The 15194-nt window shown below is 40.4% G+C and overlaps 1 protein-coding gene across 3 annotated transcripts in view; it reads left to right on the top strand.

The window, feature by feature from the left end:
* Positions 1-5293: 5293 nt before the first annotated feature.
* Positions 5294-15194, top strand: part of ZMAT4 (zinc finger matrin-type 4) — a 729909-nt gene continuing 720008 nt past the window's right edge. For all 3 annotated transcript variants that reach the window (XM_043989058.1, XM_043989056.1, XM_043989057.1), the window contains exon 1: positions 5294-5422. The gene's annotated coding sequence lies outside the window, so the exon portion shown is untranslated. The remainder of the gene's footprint in view (positions 5423-15194) is intronic.

Here is a 15194-nt window from a genome sequence, read left to right as displayed (position 1 = left end):
ATGCATTCTCTAACTCTCAGAATTAAGCAATTGATCTATGGGACACAAAAGGATGATCCTTCTCTCAAAGAGAATACTTTATGACCAGGCAATTTAAAAAGGCACTGGCATAAACAACTGTTTGCAGCTCTCTCTCCTTTTCTAATCTCAGAAGATAAAAACCAATCCAAAGATTGGCTCATTTAGAAAAGTACTTCCTTTCTTTTGGGAACAATTGTGTCTTCCGTAGGAGTTCAGGTTAACTTTGTTTTCTTCTTCCTTTCTGAGGGATGCCAGAGGGAGGGAGCTGAAGATAGAATATTAGGAAATTTGCTGTCCCTTAGAGGCAGAAGTGAAAGAGACAGTTCAGCGGTCATCTGGACAGCTATTTAGTTAGGGATGGTTATGTTTGTCCACTGTGTATGTAGAAAGAACAGCCCACATTCTAGTCTTTTCTTTCTTCTCCGTATTATAAGGAAATGAGACCCATGAAGTGGCAGGGCTTATTTTCCAGAAGGGGAACAGAGGCCGTGGGGATAATGAAGGGACTTTCTCTGGCTATGAGTACTTCATGGTGCCCCAGCCCCAAAGCTCAGACTGGCATTGTTTCTACTGTACCAAAAAAAGCTCCTGAGGATCCTCAGTTGAACGATGTTTCTATCAGGCTCAAAGTCACACTTCATATTGCAATTTACAGTGCAGTGTAGGGGAGAGATTTAGAGATAAGAAAATCTGGGCTAGGATCTCCCCTCTGACATTTAGCAGCTACTTGGCCAGGGACTGTGCTGGTGGATACCACTGCTTTTTGTGACTGAACATTAACATTGGCATGTGTGTGTATGTATATGGTGTATATGGTACATATGGTATATAGGTATATGGTATATATGGTATGCATATATATGTATATGAAACAGGAACATTGGTGTATGTGTGCATGTACATGTATAGTATAATACATGTGTATGTATAGGTATATGTTTATGAATACACACACATATACACACTCAACTTCTGTAGGCTTGCTCTAGCTCTCCAAAGATTCAATTGCCCAATCATGATGACAATAAAACACCTATGATACTTACTCCAGAGGGTTGTTCTAAAGTTCAAATGAGATAAAGTATATAACACACTGTGCACTCTAAAGTGGTAGATTAATGTCAGTTATTATTAGAGGCAGCAAGGAATAATAGAGAACTAGCCTCAGAGTCAGGAAAAACTAGGTTCAACAAGTACCTCTGACAGGTACTAGCTGTGAGATCCAGGGTGAGTCATTTAACCTCTTCTTTCCTCAGGAAATTTCCTAAAGCTTTATAAGTTATAGATCTGCATTGAGGGAGGGAATTTTCTAGCTAGGAATTCCTTATAGTCAGGACAATTTATCATCATCCCTCCCCCCTACTACTACCACCATAACCATATTTTAATGGGTATCAGATAGAAACGGTCCAAGACCAAGTTTCTATTCTATTTTTATTTTGGACTCAACTTGTAACTTTACTAGTATAGGGAGTACCTGGTGAAGAAACCCCATCCATCAGTGCACATTGGCATCTGCTTTGTCACCTACAGTCTTAGAGAGTGGTCTACTAATTGGTTATTTTTCTTTTATATTTAATATTTGTGGATTCCCACACTGGTGGATACCACTGCTTTTTGTAACTGAACAGGAATATATATATATATATTCATCTTTTGTAGGCTCACTGAAAGCATCTTTGGGATAGGTCCATTAGAAAAGGGAATGAGGAATGACATATACTTTATCCTGTTCTTACATTATTGTAATTTCTTCTATTAGATCTCTATATCTGAAAAGCTCTTCATTCCATGTAGTTTAGAGATTTTGAATAATTAGTATGGCAACATCTATTGAAATATTGTTAAAAAATTCTTACTGATCAATGTAGGGAGTCGTGGGCAGCAGTTCTATCTGTAATGAACCTTTAGTTCCAGTATAGTTTAAACACTAGGCAAGTTTTTAATTCATCTATTATCCATCTATCTATCTATCTATCTATCTATCTATCTATCTATCTATCTATCTATCTATCTATCTATCTATCTATCTATCTATCCATCCATCCGTCCATCTGTCCATCTGTCTATCCATCATCCATCTAACCATCTATATTCCTTTTGATCTCTCTCTCTCTCTCTCTCTCTCTCTCTCTCTCTCTCTCTCTCTCTCTCTCTCCATATATTTTAGGGAGGGATGGATTGTCATTTGTTAGTGTGCAAAAAAGATAGATAACTTCTGGAACATAATTTTAACCACCTAAACATGTCTTTGTAGATCCCTAGATGATAATTTTTTGTGACTTGAAGTGATTTATGTTGCAGAATTTCTACTTTATTACCTAATCTGCATCAATCAACAAACCTGGTGTCCTTAAGGACAACTTTTCTTTATATTTAATCTTTCTTTCAAGATTACAGTTGTCATTGTTATTAGTATTGTTGTGATTTTGTTCTTATCTTTTTGAGGTGTTAAGATAGAAAACGTCCAGGGACAAATCACTATCCTAACATTATTTCTCTATATTCATTTTTCTATGTTCTGTTGTATAAGTGGATACAACTGCTGCTTTTTGTAAATAAAATTTTATTAGGATATAACCTTTGCCTCTTCCTTCTCTTCCTCCTCTCTCTCTTCCTATTAATACTGTTACTAGGTTTTTTTTTTTTTTAGTTTACAAAGGACCCAAAAAAGTATGAGATCTAGTCTCTATCCCCAAGAATTTTATAATCTGGTTGGGAAAATAAGAAATGTATCAATAATTTCAATGTGGGAATACTTCCACCAACATAGCCCAAAACCTCTTCACAACTTGATAGATGGTGTGTTGAGATACAGTGACAAAAATTAATTTGAATAAAATCATTGGGGGCAGCTAGATGGTGCAGTGGATAGAGCACCGGCCCTGGAATCAGGAGTACCTGAGTTCAAATCCGGCCTCAGACACTTATACTTACTAGCTGTGTGACCCTGGGCAAGTCACTTAACCCCAATTGCCTCACTAAAAAAAAAAAAAAAATCATTGCTTAGTAGTCAACAGTTCAGTGATGAGCCTTTCTAAAGATGTGAAGAACACTGCCACTATAGTAAAAGGAACTGAATTTGAATCTCAGTGCTAATATTTATTAATTGAGTAAACTTGGGCAAAACATTTGACATCTCTGACCCTTAGTCTCCTCATCTGGAAAAGGGGAGTGATGATACCTACCCTAACTACTTCTATTGTGAAGATCAAATAGATGATGTATGGGAAGCACTTTGAAAAAAAGTTTAGGGCACTGTATAAATGTCGGCTGTTATTATTAGCTAGGCTGACCCTTGGATGATAAACAGTGCTGTGTTGTCTTGTACTTGAAGGTTTTACTACTTGATAGGAGCTGCTTAAGTTGGCGTAGCTATCCAGAACCAGGGTCTCTACCACACTGCTAGGAAGCATTGAAATAGGATTTTGCAGGAGACAAATATATACATATAAGAAGATAGCTAGCAGCACAATAAACAATCCCAAGTACTAAATGAGAGGTTCACGCACTTAGTGTTATAGGATTTCAGAGAAGAGAGGCTGGGGTTGGCATCCAGCAGGAGATAAGGCTGGATCTAGGTCTTGGAGAATATTTAGGATTCAGCTGGGCAAAGAAGAGTGCAAAGACCAATTGAAAAAGGGAATGTTTCTACCCAAATAGGCCATTCTATAAAGCAGATGCTTCATAACTGTTTCCTAATGAATGGATTAATACAGGGGCTTTAAACATTTGCCCTCTCTTCCTTCTCAAAGAACCCTGCCACTCCAGAGGGAAATCTTTTAAAGTCAGAAGCTAAAAGGTCCTTTCAAAATGAGCTTAAGTATATCATGGATAAAAGACTGGTACTAAATACATTCTCAGTTTTATAAAACCCCAATTTTCGAAAGGTGCAAGAAAGCATGTGGCCATCAAACACAGAGATTTGAAAGAGACCTTAGGAGTCATCATCCTAGTATGACAAGGCAGCTAGGTGGAGCAGTGGATAAAGCACCTGCCCTGGATTCAGGAGGACCTGAGTTCAAATCAGTCCTCAGACACTTTGAGCTGTGTGACCCTGGGCAAGTCACTTAACCTTCGTTGCCCCTAGTATGACTCTTTCATTTTATAAAAGGATTTGAGACTGGGAGAGGGACTTGTCCTATTGAGAGGACAATGTCTAAGTCCCACATTATAGTCAGGTCAGATTAACAAAAAAAAAAAATGAGGACCTGTGGAGAAATAGAGCTCAGATTCCCGTCCATTCCAATATCACTGGAAAGAGGACAGGAGAGTAGGAGCAAATCTCATATTTTCTCTTTGTAGAAAGACCATCAGGAAGATACCCTTTTATTTTATAACCAGCCTGACCCTCCCTGGAAGGAGGTGCAATTCATATACAGGGTGTTCCAAAACTCTTAGGGCAGTTTTAAGTTATTAGAGCTTAAAACTGCCCGAAGATATTTTTTTTGGGGGAAATCCTATATTTATGCAACACTTTCAGGCTTAGAAAGCCCTTTCCCTAAACCTCAGTAGGTGGCATAAGTATTGCTACTTTCATCTTAACGATGAGGAAACTGAGGCTTGGGGTGGAACGGCTTGTTTATGGTCATGCAGCTAGTAATTGTGAGAGCTAGGCTTGAACTCGATCATTTCCAGACTCCAGAACCATTACGCTTACCACTACACCAAGCTGCCTATCTGGTGCAGTATTGTGGGGGATGGGCAAGCATATTGTCGAGCCCACACCCCAATTAAAATGCTTAAAATGTCCTCGCAGTCACCTAAATGACCTTCACACAACAGGGGGTGTGGACTCGGAAAGGAAATCCCTAGATTCCTTCGTCCAGACCCTCTTTACTTCTGTCTCGCCCCTTCAGGTTGCCCATAGTCTGAGGGCTCACATTGCTCTCAGAAATATTTACCATTTAGGGGAAGAAAAAAAACTGACAAGGCCAGAGGATTGTTGCTACGGACTCTCTTTTGGGGAAGTTAAAATGCTGGGGGGCGAGGGGGGAGCCTGATTAGCTGATAACTCCATTTCTCTCCCCCTCAGCCTCCCAGTCCTGCTCCTCCCCAGCCCAGCCAGGAGGAGAGCCTTACAGGTTGTCAATGGAACATGGAATTATATCCTTTGATGGCTTAGATAATAGTAGGAGCCAAAGCAGTGAGTGAGACCGGCCAAAGCCAATGCGGACCTGCCCGGAACCAGAGAGCCAATGAGAAGAGCGGGGGGCGGGGCTTGGATGCCAGCAGATAATTGCTAAGTGAATTTCTAGCACAGTTGGTCTGAGCTGCTGAAAGATCTGGTCGCAGGGAGAGGAAAAGCCGTAATCGTCGGCGTGCTTCCATCCTGACAGCATCCTTCACCGCTGCTCGTCGAACCTCTGGGCACCAGCCCCTTCAGCTCCACGGAAAAAAGGTAGCTAACCTGCCCCACTACGGGGGTTTACTTGTGGCTTTTGCATCTCTGTGGTTTTTAGTTCAAATCCCCCAAGGGAAATGCAGGAAGAAGAGAAAAGTTTATGAGAAGAAAGGTGATCTAGGTTTGAAATCCGAGCCTTTTGTTGGGAAGAAAACGAGGTGAGGATCTGGGAAACTTCTGTGATAGCCCTTTGTTTACACCTTGCCAAATGAGCTTTCCCTGAGATCTGTTGGAATGCTTCTGGCTGGTATTGGACTGTAGATTCAGGTTAATTGGGTAAGGGGTAGAAGGGGGGGGGGACTTTGTAAGTGGTTCTTTCTTTTGTACATTACCACTGGGACCTTGGGTTCTGAACCATCTGCCTGAATTCTCCATTATATGCTTTTACTCAGTCTCTCTCTTTCTGTCTCGATCTGTCTCTCCACCTGCCAGGTGGCCCAACTTCCCGGTACTACCGTGACCTTCAACTTGTGTCAGACCTCTCAAACTTCTGTCTCTTCCCTTGCACCCTGCTGTCAGATTGTCTCAATGTATTTTACTCAGTGAAGAGACAGGGCTTTCTTACCCTGGGAAGGTTTATACAGAGAAAAACTGGTGTCAGGATGTCCTGTATGACCTGATGGGCATTAGAACCTTGGAGAGATACTCAGCTTCATTAGAAACCAACAAAATAATAAAAACAATCTTGGAGGGAAAAATAATTGCTTAATTGATTTTCACTTGACAAGTTTTGGAACCATTTGCAGACTTGTCTTAGTTCACCTCTCCAAGGGAAGGCAAAACATATTCTTTCAATGTTTTAGTATTGGACTTAGAGTCAGGAAAATCAGAGTTCAAATCCTGCCTCAAAATTTTTCTAGATTCGCAGCCCTGGACAAGTCATCTAACCTCTTTCAGCCTCAACGTCATCATGCAAAATGGAGATAATGATAGCACCTACCTTACAGATTTATTGTGAGGATTTAATGAGATAAAATATGCAAAGTGCTTTGTAAACCTTTAAGAGCTATCTAGCTATTATTATCACTAATATAAATAAGAGGAATGACATGTCCCAGTCAGAGAAAGGAGGTATACGTGGTTCAGAGAACTTTACTACTCTTGAGAAACAAGGATGGTGTCTGAGAAATGATTCTTGGGTTGCTCTGTTCAGGTATATATGGTCAAGGAAATTGTTTTCCGCTGGAACCAGCCAGCCATGTTGCCTCCTCAGACTGTCCCTCAGGTGAAAACACTCTAGAAATCCTGCCTCAGACTGTCCCTCAGGTGAAAACACTCTAGAAACCCCACTTAACCAATTCTTCAAAACAATGTACTGAGGAATTCTGGGTTGAATGGATGGCTTAGTTCCTAACTTGCTCTGAGGCTCACCTTTTGTCCTGTGAAAAACTTGGTGGTTCTTCTCTCTGCAGTTACACCATATGAAAATGAGAAGTTTGTTTCCCAGGAAGTTAGATCCCCTTAGGGCAAACTTTTTAGTAGGAATGGGTTTTATTTTGGTCTTTAACTTCCTTTTCTTTCCTTTCTTCATGCCAACGTGACACTGTAATAAGTGGGTCATCAGCTCATTTGTATACTCTGACCTCTCCATTCCCACATTTGACCTTTGAGTGTTGAGAGGATGCAGATAAATATTCTTCATTTCTTATTTCTTTCCTGATTCTGAAAATGGAAATTTTTAGTTTCTGACCACCTGCTCCAGAAAGCACTCAGGCTGCAGAGGTTTTGATAACATTCTTCCCCTCTGCTGTCAAATGCCACCTAGCTTTGTCCTCTTTGTTTTCTTCAGCTCAGACAACAGGTCTTTCCCCATCTCTCTCCATACAAGCTGTGTGGGGGCATGAATAATTCTTAATGGAGCTCTTAAGTATTCTGGTTTAAAAAAAAGGCAGCTGCCTGATTCTTCTGCTAGATGCAACTAGCTCTCTCTTCTGCACGTGTTATCTGTCTGTAAACAAAATTCTGTAAACAAAACAAAACCTGCCAATCCTTAAAACCAAATACTTGTGTAGATGGGGACTGCAGTGGGCATGAAGGACTGGGTGATGGATGGGGCAATACCATCTCTTCTATCTCCTTCTTACCACATTTTATTCACTGCATACCTGCACCTGGCACTTGAGACTAAAAGGACAAAAAGGAGAAACAGGTCTGGAGGGAGCAGATCTTGGTATTTTGATGGAGTATTTTGATTTTTGTTAAGGTGTTGGGGAAAAACTGGAACAAAACTAGAAGATAAAGCATTAGTTACAGCAGTACCTGAGACAGGGAATGGGAGACAGAAAATGGAAGGGGGTTGTGTTGAATTGACCCCGAGTTCATCGATTTCTCATTTGATAGATTGATAGGGAACATTCAAAGGGAAGATTTAAAAAAAACAATCCCCAAATGGTGACTCATTATTGTGAAGGAGATGACTGGGAAGCAGAGAGGAAGAAGAAAAGAGATTTGGAAAGTACAAGTGGGACACATCCCTCCCTCCCCTCCCTTCCTCTTTCTCTCTCTCTCTCTCTCTCTCTCTCTCTTCCCCCCCACCCCATGTCTGTCTGTCTGTCTCTTTCTCTGTGTGTGTCTCTCTCTTCTCTCTCTCCCTCTCTCCCTCCATCTCCATCCCCACCCCTCCTTTTTTCCTCTCTATCCCTCCTTCATTTTCTCTCTCTATTCTCTGTTTCTCTCTCCCTCTTCCTTTATCCCTACTTCTTTTCAGTATTTCCTCAATTGGAGCAGATTATTTAAAATAACAACTTTAGACTAAAAAAAGAATAACAGAAAGTGTGGAACAATTCAAGAGGTGCAAAGCACCATAATCATAGGATTTCAAGCTGGTAGGGACCTTAAAGATGATTTGATCCAACCCCCTCATTTTATAGCAGAGTAAACTGAACCCCAGGGAAGTGAAGGGACTTTCCAAGGTCATATAGATTATATGGAGCACATATGGGTTCAAACTCAGATCTCCTGACTTCAAATCTAGTGCTTTTCCCATGAAACAAGGCTGGATCAACTTGGTTGGACAGGATACGTAGGACTCAGCCCCACATCCATGATCCTGTTGGAAGCTTTAATCACACATCCTTTGCCCCTTGCTTGTTGTCATATGAAGGAGCTGATTGATATTCAGGAAATTAAATTTGTTACTAGTAATTCCACCTACCATGGCAGCAAATCACACTAGTCAGACCTCAGAGTTAGTATAACCCCTTAGAGTTGGCTTCCTCCCCCAAAACATTCACTCTGATTAACTCATAGAGATTTCTTTCATTTAAACCATTGTGACATTAACATTTTTGTCCTTCCTTTCTCCTGCAACTGAGTTACCTGGCACAATGTGCATCCCTTCCCCTCCTGTCTATCCATTCCTGCCAAGCCCTTCCACCCCCAACACACTAATCTCTTTGGTGCCCTGTTGTGTGAACTTGTCATCCTGTGCTGGTCTGGCTATTAAAGAAAACTATGCTGTCTGGCCTGGGAGATGATAAATGTTTTTTTTTTTTTAATTCTCATCAGATAAGAGCCTCACGGTCTTTCATTTTCCACTTAGTTTTGCACTTTAGGGTAAATAAAATTTAAAAAATGTGTTGAACACCTTTTGTGTGCATTGTGTTGTCATAGCTGCTGTTTTTTCTTTCTTGCAAGGCCTTTTCCACTTTCTTCCCCTTCTCTGACTTGCCAAAATGCTTAACTCCCAAGTTATCCCAGAGGATGGTGCCATTTGACAGTCTGAATTGGCCTGATGATTCCCTTGAAAGTTCTTTTCAGAGAGGAAGAAATGTGCTTCCAGTTAACTTTGGACACTGGGGAGACAAAGTTGTATCTCTAGGTAGCTGCTGCCAAGCTCTGGAGTTAGTCCCATACTAGGGGTTCTTTTCTTCATCTTTCACTTAGGAAAGCTTAGTAATGAAAATTATTAGTAAATATCAGTGTAACTGACACATTTTTGCTTTGCTCACAGTGGGATTCCAGCTCTGCCTCTTCAATTCTCTCCTTGCTTCCTTTCCCTACACCCCCAGTTTCTGAAATTCTCTCAAACAGAAGGCAATAAGAACACACGTGAGATGGTGGAATTTGCCTGTATCTCCTTCCTTTTTCCCTTCTGGTTTCTCCTCTCCCATGTCAGCGCACCTTAGGGATTGCAACTTAATTTTAGACACCTTGTTTTCTTCACTTCCGAACCTGCTAAGTTGTGTGACTGAAGTTAGAAATTCTCTTGGGATACATCTATAGGCGCACACTGTCATTATGCTCAGCCTTGCTCATATTCTTACTAGAGTGATTGGAGAAGTATAACTAACCTGGGGCAATGAATGCCATTATACTGAAGCTCAGAACTCAATACAGCTGCCCTAGGTGGGGACATAGTGTTCCCCTATTGCTACTGATTCTTTGTGTGACCACCACTCTTTATGACTCAGAGAATTACGAGAAACCAGGAGGACCATCTTTTCTATGAGTGGCTTTAGTACAAGAGTTCTTAACCTGGGATCAATGAACTTTAAAAAGATTTTGATAAATGTATCTCAGTACACTTGGTATCCTTTGTAATAGTACACATTTTATTTTATGTATTTAAAACATTATTCTTAGGGGGCAAAGGAAAGGGAGTCAAGTGATATAATATTTGTAAAAAAGGACTTAGCAGAGTGCCTGGCACATAGTAGGGACTATAAAAATACTTATGCCTTTCCTCTTCCCTTTCTTCCTTTTGGATGCTGGCAACTTCATATTTCCTCCCACTTAATAAATGGTTGTTGATCCCTAGCTATTTATCATAACTTAGGAGAATAATTCATACACATTCATAGTTAGGTATAAATGTCTGAGACTGGTGAAAAATGTTACTCCTTCCAAAAGAATCTGTATTTTTAAAGGGAATCAAAGAAACCCTAAGTAGAATTATAGTTATTGTTTAAGTGGGTAGGGGAAAATATATTTTTCATATCTCAGAGATTATAATACTGTGATTTTTGCATAAGGCTAACCTCCTTTCCACTTCTGGGACTGCAGAATCTATTCAGATTAGTGGTGGCTTCAATACTTGTGAATCCAGCATTTGAGATAAAAATCTCCAAATCTGATTTTGAACAAGCTACTTAATTCAATTCAACAAACATTTATTAAGTATCAATTATTTTCCTGATTGCACTGAAGGAGTTCCAAAGATAAATAAGAAATTTTTCCTGTCCTCAAGTAGGTTACATCTTTCTGGATGTCAATTTCCTCATTCCTAAAATGAGGGGGTTGGACTAGAGTTCATCTCTAAGGTCACTGTTAACCTATGGTTTTGCCATAGAAGCAAGATGCTCAGTTGTGGGTCTCACAATAAGGGGATTCATAGAATTTGACTTGGGCGTGGAGGAATGCCACAAACATGATTAAAGGGTTGCAAAATGGAATCTAGGACAAGAGATAAAAAGGAACAATTATTATCTAACCCTGAGAGGAGAGCAGGCTGAAAGATGATGTAATAAGTGGTCCAGGTTTATGAAGGGATGCTGTTTGGAGAATGATGGCCAGATGTTCTCCATCTCCACTAAGGACAGAAAAAGAGAAAATAGACAGAAATTGCAACAGATGGACTTAGATTAGGTATAAGGGAATTTTTTTCCAACAGCAAGAGTTGTTAAGAATTGAATATGATTACTGAAAAAAGTTGTGTAGTCTCCAAAAAGATGTTTAAGAACAGGAGAAAGATGTTTTCCATTAATACGTTAGGTATCTTTCTTTCTGGAGACAGGAGCATGGGTTAGATGACTGCAGTGATAATCAGGGAGAAGTGGAATTCATAATCTTAGAATTTTAGGGCTGGGAGGGACCTTAGTGAATACCTAGTTTAGGATTTCAGAATCTTTCTGAGCAAGAGCCACCTCCCCCCAACATAATGAGAGCACTAGGGGATGAGAGGAGAAAGGTATTGAGTGGATTGAGGGTGGGGAATTGCTATACTCATTTCCCTGATTTTCCCTACTGAGGAAGGTAGGGGAAGATGCAGGTTTAGCAGTAGAAAGTACCTGAAATCTATCTCTGGGCTCTAGTTTTACCTCTTCTCACCAATGTGGCGATTGTAAAGCACCCTAAAGTCATGTATTTGGTCAATAGATGAACATAGCTATTATGGATATATATATATATATATATATATATGTGTATATATATATATGTATAGATAGATAGATATAACCTATATCAGATTACCTGCTGTCTAGGGGAGGGGGGAGGGAGGGGAGGGAGGGAGAAAAATCTGAAATTGTAAAGCTTGTATAAACAAAAGTTGAGAACTATCTTTACATGTAATGGAAAAAATAAAATACCTTATATGTAAAAAAAAAAGAAATATACACAGGATGCTAGCAAACATAAAAAAAAAATAGATGAACATAGCTCTGCATCAGCTCATTATTCCCCCCCCCCCCACCATCTTCCTCTTCTTCCTTCTTCATTGAACCTTGGAGAGATACTCGCCGTTGTCATCACCACCACCACCATCATCAAATTGGATCACCACCACCACCACCACCACCATCACCATCATCAAATTGGATCACCACCACCATCACCATCTTTCTTCTTCATCATCTTCATCTTCATCTTCATCTTCATCTTCATCTTCATCATCATCGCTGTCATCACCACCATCACCATCATCTCCAATACTTATAAAAAAGATTTGTAAATTGCTTTGGAAATATCTCCTTTGAACCTCACAACCATTCTAAGAGTTAGTCCTTATTATCTCTATTTTTCATATGAGGAACCTGGAACCAAGAGAAGCTAAGTTACTTGTCTTTGGTGACACAGCTAGTCAATGTCAGAGATGACATTGAATCCAGGTCTTCCTGACTCAAAGTAGAAGACTCTATCTAACTAACAAGGAAGTCATAAAAAAGTAACAGAGACTAAAATTGAACCCAGAAGGCAGAGTTGTATATCTAGAAAGACCTTTAGGGGCCATCCAGTCCAACCCCTTGATTTTACACATAAGGAAACTGATGCCCAAGGAGGATAAGTGATTCAACCAAGGTTATACAACTATTAATCATCCAAGGCAGGATTTGAACTCAGGTGCATTGATTATAGTCTAAGTTTTTTCCCTTGTCCCTCCAGGTCCTTTGCCTTTATAGTTAATGCTCTTTCTATTACACTGTGTAGTCTTTTTAGTTTCTCATTTTGAGTACTAGGAATCAGAGAAAGAGGTTGTGATTTAGTCATGGTCTTAGTAGGGAATTAGTTGGAAAGACAAGAATTCATGAAATTGACAAATTTATATTGAATACCAGTTTATGATGTGCCTAGCATGGCGCCTAGCTTGCATTCTAGGACAAAAGCAAAGGTCAACAAGCTCCTTTGCTCTCAGTATGTCCAGTGGGGTTCCACATTGTCTATGGGTGTCACCTCTGACCATAAGAACCCCTCTCATCTTTTAAGATGTGGCTCAGGCCTCATCTTTGGCATGAAACTTTTGCTGGTCCCCCCACCCCAACTGCTAGTGCCCTCCCTCCTAAACTACCTTGAATTGAACTATGTTGCATATATTTGTATTGATTAATTTTATGGTTATGCTATATATACATATACATGTTGTATGTAATTGTTTTCCCATTAGTATGTAAGCAATTGTTTCATTTTTGGTACTGTACTTCCATTGTCTAGCACAGTGGCTGATACCTTAAAGACACTTATTAAATGCTTATTGACTGAGTGATTCATTTGAAGTCCTATGGAATATGATTGCAGGGAGAGGGAAGTGAGAAGAGAGGAGATGAGGGTATGAGAAGAAGGAAACTGAGTAAGTCTGAGAATGGCAGAGCTGGGAGAGACTTTAGCAATCATGTATCGCAGCCCTTTCATATTGCCTATGACATAATTGAGTTCCAGGGTACCCACTAAGGACCAGCCCCCATAGGAAAGCCAGTTGTCCTCAAGCTGAGATATTGAAAACCTTCTAGGGGCATCTCTTGGTCCCTTACAGGCAATTTTGATTGAATTTGGTGAAGTCACAGTTTCCTGTGGAGTAAGTCACAGGATGTATGGACTACAGGTATAGCAGGAGTGAGGTAAGGATAAAGGGAAGGACTGGGCAGTGTGAAATGACTCACTGACTAGCCTGGCTGTAGGTGAGTGAATAATTGAATGCAGATGAGTAGGGCTGGCCATCATGGAAAACAAAGACTGAGCCAAAAGGGACATCCTGGAGAGCAGAACTCAGAATGGAGAACACTATCCATGCTTCTGCCAGAAGAAGGCAGGGAAGCTTGAGGAAGGAAAAAGGACTGTTCTAGGGGAATCTTATGTTCTGGAGGGAGTTATGGGGAATTGGGGATATGAAATGCTAATTAAAAAAAATCCAAAGTATATGTGTGTTTGCATGCATGTGTATATACACATGCTGTAAAAACAGTCTGAGTCGGGGTCTGGGTGAATGATGTCAGCCTTATTCTCAGCCCTGAATTAAATCTTCCTGGTGTAGAACACTATTTGGCTTTCCATGTCCTCAGTCCTCATGCATGTAATCAGTCAATCAGCAAATATGTATAGAGTTCTTCCTTCGTGCCCATTTTCTCGGTTTTCTGGGCCATATGTGTGAGAAATTCAGGAATGGAGAAGACCTATTTTCTCTTGGCCTAGTTGGGGAGACAAGGTAGACACACATGGAGGGGATGACTAAAGGCAGTTTGTGAGAAATGCTGAATAGGTGGCAACTGGAGGAATCCAGAGGAAGGAAGGAGAGATCATTTTGCCTGGCAGGCGTGGTCAGAGAAGGCCTTAAATGAGGCCTCGAAGAAGTAAGACAGCTTGGTCGAAGGTATTTCAGGGGGTCAGAACACTGAGTAGATGTAAAGAGGAATGAAAATACAGGGAATGTGAAGACTGGATATGATGACAATTTTCCTAGCAATTAGAATTCTTGCCTTCGGCTTAGAGTGTCCAAATTGCAATAGGCTATTTCACTGGAGAAGGCAGTTGAGGCATGATCTCTATCTTTCAAGAATTTAAGGGTAGAAGAATTAATAGAAACAATAGAAGAATTGCTGTTTTGCATAGCCCCAGAGGACAGGCCTAGGATTAATGGCTGGAAACTACAGGGAAGCAGATTTTGGCTTGCTGTCAGGAATGTTGCAATAGTTGGAACTGTTCAAAAGCACAATGGACTGACTACCTTAGGAGATGGTGAGTTCCATTAAAATGGAATGGGATTCTTGGGAAATTGTGAGTTCTTTATCACTAGAGGTTTCTAATAAAAGCCAAATGACCACCAAGGTATATGTATGTGTGGGCAAATACTGTAGAAGAAATATTCCTATTCAGAATTGGAGTAAATGACCTATAACAGATTCTAGCCCCTCCAGTTCTGAGAGTCTTTGGTTTAAACTACAGTAGGAAGGAATTAAATTATGCATTCAACATATTGCTTTCAATGAGTTTAACCTTTCAGGGGACAACTGAGGGGATATAGAATCTTTAAAAATCAGCAAATAGTTGTGGAACACTTTTTCTGTTCTAGGTGCTGCAGAATTTTTTTTTTTTTTACTTTATAAGACATTGTCTCTATATCAAGACACTTACAGTATAGTAAGGGGGGTAGACAGAGCATACACGTACAAAATGTAAGCGCTAAAATTAGTCTCCAGCACCCCAAATGGGTTGCCTCTCCCCCAGTGCTACTGCTCTCCCCAAAACCGCCTTGAGCACCCTTGAGCACTCACACCCTGCTCAGCTAGGAGGTGCACAAAGGGCCTCAGGAATGCCTCAGCTTCCTCCACCCAGCCCCTGG

Source organism: Dromiciops gliroides, chromosome 2 (assembly GCF_019393635.1).
Source record: "Dromiciops gliroides isolate mDroGli1 chromosome 2, mDroGli1.pri, whole genome shotgun sequence".
Taxonomy (NCBI): domain Eukaryota; kingdom Metazoa; phylum Chordata; class Mammalia; order Microbiotheria; family Microbiotheriidae; genus Dromiciops; species Dromiciops gliroides.
Note: the sequence above shows the minus strand (reverse complement) of the source record. Positions and strands in the feature narration are given on the sequence as shown.